Source organism: Podarcis muralis, chromosome W (genome assembly GCF_964188315.1).
Source record: "Podarcis muralis chromosome W, rPodMur119.hap1.1, whole genome shotgun sequence".
NCBI lineage: Eukaryota > Metazoa > Chordata > Lepidosauria > Squamata > Lacertidae > Podarcis > Podarcis muralis.
In genome coordinates this window covers 4750394-4757110 of record NC_135674.1, presented here as the reverse complement: position 1 = coordinate 4757110, position 6717 = coordinate 4750394, and positions in this window count along the sequence as shown.

Below are 6717 nucleotides of genomic sequence, written 5' to 3'. Positions count from 1 at the left end.
CGATGGTGACAGGTTACCAGGTAGATAGTACTGCTGAAGCGTTTTCTGATACAACGCTGTACAGATGCATTCTAGGCAAGTTGAATTTCATTGCTAGATGCTCAAGACCTGACATAGCTGTAAGCACTAACCTGCTTAGCAGACATGCTAACAATCCTACTGTTCAGGATTGGAAAGCTCTGAAGCGCATAGCCCGCTATTTGAAAGGGACTTTGCACTACAGGCTGAGGTTCACCAGTCAGAAGACTGGAGGTCTTGAAATCTTTGCAGATGCTAGTTTTGGAAGTGACACCACGGATGGTACAAGCACTTCTGGAGTATGCTACATGTACAACCACTGCCTGCTTGACTGGTTTTGCAAAAAGCAGACGACAGTGAGCCTAAGTTCCTGTGACGCAGAACTCAATGCTCTGTCATTTTCACTCATGGATTGTGAATGGTTGATGCAACTGTTTAAGGACATCGGAGTTTCTGTGAAATGTCCTATACAAGTGTATCAAGACAATAGATCTTGTTTGGCTTTGCTGAACTCAGAGAGTTGCAAGCAAAGAACCAAGTACTTTCAGATTAAGCTACATCGTGCAAGAGAGTGTATTCAGAAAGGACTCATTCATGTGTCCTACATGCCAGGAAATGAAATTCCTGCTGATCTGTTATCTAAGGTTGTTAACAGAGAACAACTTAAGGTTTACGTACAAAGGTTGCAATTGGGTTGAACCACAGGTACTACAGGTTACACGGAAAGGGGGAGGATGTTAGGATATTTCCGTTCCACCTTAAAAGGAAGCAGGATGTTTGTGTCACAGCCTGCGTATTTCCTGTTTCACAGGATGTTTCTGTTGTGTCTTTGCTTTCGTTTCCTTCTTCGTGCCTGAATGCTGAAGCAGGCGGTCATGTTTTTTCTTTGTTCTGACCAACGCTGAATAAACTTGTAAATATGCTCTCCTGCGTGCATCTTTTGCTGTGCATTATCTGTTGATAAGAGTGTGCATCAGTTCCAGAATGTGGAACTATTTCTGGAGCTCGTGTCGCTAATTGCTGATACTGCGTGTCTACCAGAGGTCGATGGATCGTCCGGCAGCCGGCTTGGGGGTCATGATGGACTTTGTCTCCCTGGCAGTATCCCAACATAATGTTGTGGCCATATTTAGCCCATTAACCTTAAATATCTGTGTCATGTTTCTTTATTTCCACTGGGGGGAGGCAGGAACTCGCCATGCAATGTGTGTCAAAGTGTTCAGTCAGGATTGGTGCGGCTGCAGTACTGTCCAAGCCACAACAACCTGGCAGATGGGTTCACAAAACCTTTGAGCTTCCAGCGTCATGGGGAGTTCTGTGGAGGTTTGATGTTGGGGTAAGTAGTGATACTTACAAGCGCCCCAGTAGCACAGGACGAGAAGGGGTGTGAGGAGAACCTGAGCTTACAGGGTTAAACAGCTCAGTGTGTGCATCCTGCCTTCTGTGGGGGTGGAGAGATCCTACGTCACACATCCGGGATCTGTGTTCTTTGTTCTATTATTATGGTTTTGTTTTCGTCCTGAGCAGACATGTTCTTTCTGCCTGATACTGGATGATTTATACTGCTGCTGTAAATAAACACTTCTAGCTTAGAGAAGCTGCGTGGGCTCTTGATTTATGCACACTGACAGCACGCACAGAGGACAGAAGGCTAAAGGCTTTATACGCTGTGTTTTTACTTTGCTATGCTCAGAGGTCCGGGAAAGCAGTATGCGCAACAGAAGCCTGCAGGACCTTTCCCCTGTGCAATATTTCACACATGTTATTCCAAAACTCGCTTATAACCATACAAGGCTATTCCCCTTTAAATTAGCCATTTTGACAGAAAACATGAGAACTGGAATTTTGGTCTTGAATTGATTTTTGGATCGCCAGCATGCCAAGCACATACTTCTCCCACTGGGCCAGCACCCTTCCTCAGTGACTGAGGTCTCATTGCACACAGCCATCCATCAAGCAAAAAAATGTTATTGTTAGAAGGGCAGAGTGGGGAGCAAGAGATTCAGGGGCCGGTTTTAGACCCACAGTGCTCTGATTTATTCTGTTGCCTGCTTGACATTGTGCCTCCTTCCCCCCTACCTTTTATTCCTATTAAAGTTTCACAATGTCGCTGCTTGGGATTCTGGATAATCTATGTGTCTAGATGCCAGGCAATCTGGCGCAAGTGGGTAGGGTTGCCATCCGCCTGGAATTGCCGGGATTTGGCCGTTGGAAACAAGTGTCCGTGCGGGAAACGCTTTAATGTCCAGGAAAATCCAAACGTATAGCAATTCTACACGTGCGGAGTAGGGACACAAATGCAAATCAGAATAAAGCAAAGGCTGGGAAAGTTCAAACAGAAACACACACACACACTATTCCTCAAGATTTGTGTTTAAGACACAGGATCATAGAATTGTGGAGTTGGAAGGGACACCGAGGACCATCTAGTTCCGTTATTCCCAATCAGGGGTCCGTGGCCCCATCCCTTGCCTCCCTCCAACTAATTTTTTGTCATTTTTGCATGGCAATATCATAAATTTTATGGGCGGTGTTGTTTTTAGCATACCTAAAATCCTTTGCTTATTACCCCACATTTTGTTCAAAAAATTGCTTTGCAGAGGTAACTACCATAGAGTTATAACAATTTTCAAAAGTAGGGGGTCTGTGGCTTGGCTTTTGAAAAATAAGGGGTCCTCAGTAATTAGCTAATTGGGAACCACTGATCTAGTTCAATCCCCTACAATGCAGGAATAAGGCAGTTGGCCTATACAGGGATCAAACTTATGACCTTGGCATTATCTGAACATCTGCGTCACCTTCAGAGTTGTTGTTGTGGGAGCTGTAGTTCAGCAAAGTAAATATTGAAATATTGAAAGGATCCTCTTTTCACATCAAGGACAGACCATTCCAAACATCTACCTTATACACAAAATTGATTCCCCAAGCTCTTCTTGTGTTTTAAGACGCTGGGATGTGGGGAGCCGAAAATTCCACTGGGCTGGCAGAAGCCCCTTTTGTGACTCAATAGAGCTCTGTCTTCAATCCCAATTTTAGTTTGGAAAACTCATCCATTTTCCTTTAACACACTCAGTCCCTCCCCCCACTTTCCTTCACTCCACTCTTTTCCATATCAAAAGCAATTTCTAATGTCCACTGCCAGGACCAGCTGAGGATGTTTTTGCTTGAGGCAGAAACACCCTGAGCCCTGCCTCTGCTTCTCCTTTAGCCAACTGTGCAACCGTGTCAGGAGTCAAGAGGAAAAGGTGGAAAGGGCAAAGCACATGGCAAGATGGCACAAGGGGAAGGGCAGGCACCAGAGAACAGAGGCTGGGCCTTGCCTCTTCCCTCCCAACTTCATCTCCAGTCACGCTTGGCATCTTTAGTAGCCATCCGCCCCCAGCAGGAAGCCCAGGAGGAAGCCGATGGCACGCTGATGCTCCTGTGGGCTCTGCTTCGACAGAACATTGGGCAGAGGCCGTAGCAGGAGGCTGGCGAAGAGGGTGGCTGCAGGGAAGTGAAAACATTTGCATGAGAGGAGGCAGGAGCAGGAGGAAGGCCAGCTCCCAGCCAGGACAGGCAGGCCTTACCTAGCATGTTGCCACTGACGTTGTTGCTCTCAGAGTATTTCAGCAGCTCCCGCAGGAAAGCCACCACGAAGCGGAACACGTTCTGGTGCGACCGCAGCAACTGGCAGATCACCTGCAAGACAGGGAGGGGCAGTTTGGAGTTCCAATGCAGAGCTTTGCTAGAGGAGGGGCATGGATCACTAGCACGGTGTACTTGTTATGTTTGCAGGTTTAGACCTGGCATAAAAAAAAAGAATGTTTAAAATGGTAACCGGACTAGAACTCTGCTGGGAACTTTGGGGAATAATACAACTGTAGAGTCGGAAGGGACCACGAGGGTTAACTAATCGAACCCCCTGCAATGCCTAAGGTGGGGCTCAAACTCATGACACTGAGATGAAGAGTCTTATGCTCTACCAACTGAGATATCTTGGGGGAAGGGCCATAGCTCTGCAGTAAACCACCTGCTTTTCATGCAGAAAGTCTCAGGTTCCACCCCCAGCATCTCCCAGGAGGGTAGGGAACATCCCTTGTCTGAAATCCTGGAGAGCCACTGCTTGTCAATTTCGACAATACTGAGCTAGATGGCCCAGGGGTCTGATTCAGTATATGGCCGCTTCCTGGGTTGGAAATTCAAGCGAGGTTCACTGAAACAGGTGGGCTATTGTTACAACTCCTGGTCAGAAAGCAAAAAGGCAACATGTGTGCACCCCACCCCCCTCCACAACCGAGAGGGATGGTTATCAAAGGAGACATCAGCAACCTCTGCAGTTAACAAGGCTTCCCAGACCAGACTAGCCCTCCTGCCAGTGTGTTGGTTTACTGGCTTTCAGGGATGTTTTAGTGGATTTCCTGTTACTCGCGGCAACATTTGGACTAGATGGCTTTGGAAATCCCTTCTGATTCTATGCTTCTGTACACACCACAGATCATCCAAGAAGAGATGGGGCTCTGGGGCTGACCTGGCGACAGAGGTGGCTGTCATGTGAGCACTCAAGGCAGCGCTGATACAGTTCATAGCAAATGACCTGTTCTGGCAGTGCCTCCAGGAAGATGAGCAGAGCTTCGGCCACCGAGTGGTTACTGTTGGAGCTTCCGTACGTACGACCAAGCTGTAATGGCTACTCCTCCGGCCGTATCTTTGGAACCCATATAGGATCTCCTCCGACGGTGATTAACGACCTAAGCCTTTGAATGAGACTTCAGGCACGCTCTCCATTGCGCAGAGTACTCAGACAGCAGCAGAAGGAGCCAGAAATATGTGCTACATTGCTACTTTATTTCTAACTATGTAAGACAGAAAAGAATATGCATCTGCTCTCTGTGAGAGACAGAAAACAACTGGAAACAAAGAAACTGGAAACCAGTAACATCAACATCCGTCTCCCGTCTCCCATGAGACTTCCAACAGTCTGGAATGTCAATAGAGTCTTGTGACTCCAAGAACTGCACAGTGACATAACAGAAACCTAACAGTTACTGCCAACTATTGACAGCCTGTCAAGGAGAGTGTTCTATCCTGTTACCTGCACCCTGCCTCCTTCCCAGGCTGGTCCAAAACAAGAAGCTTTGTCCTTATACATCTGGGCCCACCTTGCAAGTTTCCCGTTTTTGCGCAAGGTGGACCTTGAACCCGCAGCCCTGAGATTAAGAGTGTCACGCTCTACCAACTGAGCCATCCCACTGTAATTATCCCACACCTCCCCTCTTGACGAAGCTGCCTGCAAAGCTGATCTGCAGAGGAAATGTCCTTCTGCAGGCATGGTTTCAATCCAAACAGCAAATACTAGTGGTCAACTTCAAAAGTGCGGTCAACAAACCCTGCTTGCCTAAGAACAATTGAACGCACCCTTGAAGCTCCTTTGCCGCCATGTCTTTACCTGTCTTCACACCTGACACCACGTAAGATGCTAGATGTGGGGCCTGCAGGCCTGTCAAGATTCCCCACCTCTGCTCTATCTAGCCAGGCTGATGTTTTCAAATGGAGGTTAAAGCTGTTAAGCTGTTTCGATGCATGACTGGACTTTACTGTGGGCATTTCATTTTGATTGATTTTACTGTGATGTGTCCCAGAGCCTTAAGGATAGGGTGGCCTAGGAACCTAAGCCACCAGGTATATAAAAATGAGGTCCACTCCAGCCAAGAGTGAGAGAGATCTCAGCGCTCTGTAAGTCAGCTGCTTTAAAGAAAGAGAGAGATCTCAAAAGATTGCGCTGATTGGGGAATTGGGAAAGTGTCCCAGCAGCACTCTGCAGCTCAGCTGCTTTAACGAGAGAGAGAGAGAAAGATCTCAAAAGATCACGCTGATCAGGGCATTGGGGAAGCGTCCTGGCAGCGCTTCACAGCTGAGCAGCTTTAATGTGTGTGTGTGTGTGTGTGTGTGTGTGTGTGTGTGAGAGAGAGAGAGAGAGAGAGAGAGAGAGAGAGAGATCTCAAAAGATCGCGCTGATTAGGGCATTGGGGGAGCGTCCTGGCCGTGCTTCACAGCTGAGCAGCTTTAATGTGTGTGTGTGTGTGTGTGTGTGTGTGTGTGTGTGAGAGAGAGAGAGAGAGAGAGAGAGAGAGAGATCTCAAAAGATTGCATGGATTAGGGCATTGGGGAAGCCTCCTGGCAGCGCTCTGTAGATCACCTGCTTTAACGTGTGTGTGTGTGTGTGTGAGAGAGAGAGAGAGAGAGAGAGAGAGAGAGAGAGAGAGAGAGAGAGAGAGAGAGAGAGATCTCAAAAGATAACACTGATTAGGTCATTGGGGAAGCGTATCAGCAGCGCTCTGTGGATCGTCTGCTTTAACATGTGTGTCACAGAGAGAGAGAGAGATCCCAAAATTTCACCCTGATTAGGGTATTGGGAAAGCTTCGCGGCAGCGCTCTGCAGCTCAGCAGCTTTCACTTGAGAGAGAGAGAGAAATCTCAGAAGATCAGGCTGATTAGGGCATTGGGGAAGCTTCGGGACAGTGCTCTGCAGCTAAGCTTCTTTAACATGAGAGAGAGATCTCTATCAAAAATTCACACTGATTAGGACATTGGGGAATCTTCCAAGCAACACTCTGCAGCTCAGCTACTTTAACGTGTGTGTGTGTGAGAGAGAGAGATCTCAAAAGATTTCGCTGATTAGGGCATTGGGGAAGCTTCCCGGCTGCGCTCTGCAGCTCA